This window comes from Limulus polyphemus, unplaced genomic scaffold, assembly GCF_000517525.1.
Source record: "Limulus polyphemus unplaced genomic scaffold, Limulus_polyphemus-2.1.2 Scaffold868, whole genome shotgun sequence".
NCBI lineage: Eukaryota > Metazoa > Arthropoda > Merostomata > Xiphosura > Limulidae > Limulus > Limulus polyphemus.
Genome location: NW_013666478.1, coordinates 231,341 through 232,779, shown reverse-complemented (window position 1 = coordinate 232,779; position 1,439 = coordinate 231,341).

Genomic DNA, 1,439 nt, shown 5'->3' with positions numbered 1-1,439 from the left:
CATATCAAGCTGAAGACATGGAACTATCCTCCAACAGTTACTTGAAGTATGACATATCAAGCACAAGACATGGAACTATCCCCCAACAGTTACTTGAAGTATGACATATCAAGCTGTAGACATGGCACTACTCCGCAGTATATACTTGAAGTATCACATAACAAACCATTAAAATGAGATATTTGTGTCGTTGAAGCGTAACATATTAAGCTCTAAACATGAGTATTTTTAGCGTTAAATCCCATACATTCTCGATTGGTTTTGAAATATAGCAGGCATGAAAGCCATTTTATTCGGTCAGTTTCTTCTTCTCCAAGTAACGTGTTGACTTGTTTAGCACATTAATGTCACGTTTTATCATGAAAGTTTGTTTGATCTGGTTTCAGTTTTTTTTTCAAATCAGTACCTGTGAAGTATGAATCACCTGTAAAAATGATATTGCTCTAAATGTATAAATGTTGAAATTCGATGGAAAATTCGTCACAGGTTCAAATGACTGTGATGCGAAATGGAGTGTGAATGAATATAATACGTGTGAGGATAAAAGAAACTTTGTGCAGTATGAAAGTGAAACGCGCATTTATTAGAGAAGTATTGAAAAATTAAAGAATATAGGTACACTATTTTTTTCAGAAAATAATTTTTCGATAAATTTAACCAAAGATCATAGTCATTAGATTTTAAATAGTTTTAATGATAATTCATATTTACTAAATATTAAGGATAAACATATGAACAAGGATAAATATATATAGTAACACTTCCTTCGGTACTTCACATATAAAGCAAGACACTTCGTTACACATTTTTGCTGCCTCAGAAAATGAAAATGTTAATACCAGACATTATTTGTGACAATAAAAATCAACTCTTGCTTGATTTCTTGAAATAGGAGGAGTAATACATTTATACAGATAGAATAGTTCGATTACGATTTTAATGATGTTGAGATTATGGTTGCCTCTGATATACCAAAGCTACTATTAGGATGAAAGGGAAGTGTAATATTTTTCAAACTTCTTTCTATAATGTCTCTAGTGCGAAAACCAAAATCTTTATGGCACTTTTCTTCGTTCCTGTAATTTTTTACACGATTGTGTATTGTGGAAGTGTTAGAACTAGTGTAAAACGGTTATAGACATTGTGTGGTGTAAGTTGACTCATATTTCAGTCATCTAAGCACATCTTTATTAGCAACTCAACCATGGCAAACGTATTACAGCAAATCATATTAACAAATAATTGGCAACTACGAAAATGTTCTCTGATGTAATTGACAATAAGTAGTCCCAAAATCTGTTTCCTGTTTTCATATTTAGTTGTGTTCCCTCTGGCCTTGATAATTGCTTGACATCGCAGTGGCATAGAGTGCACGAGGGTACTTAATGTAGGAAGGGGTGAGTTCATGATGCCACAGGTAGAGTAGGGCTTCCTGCAGT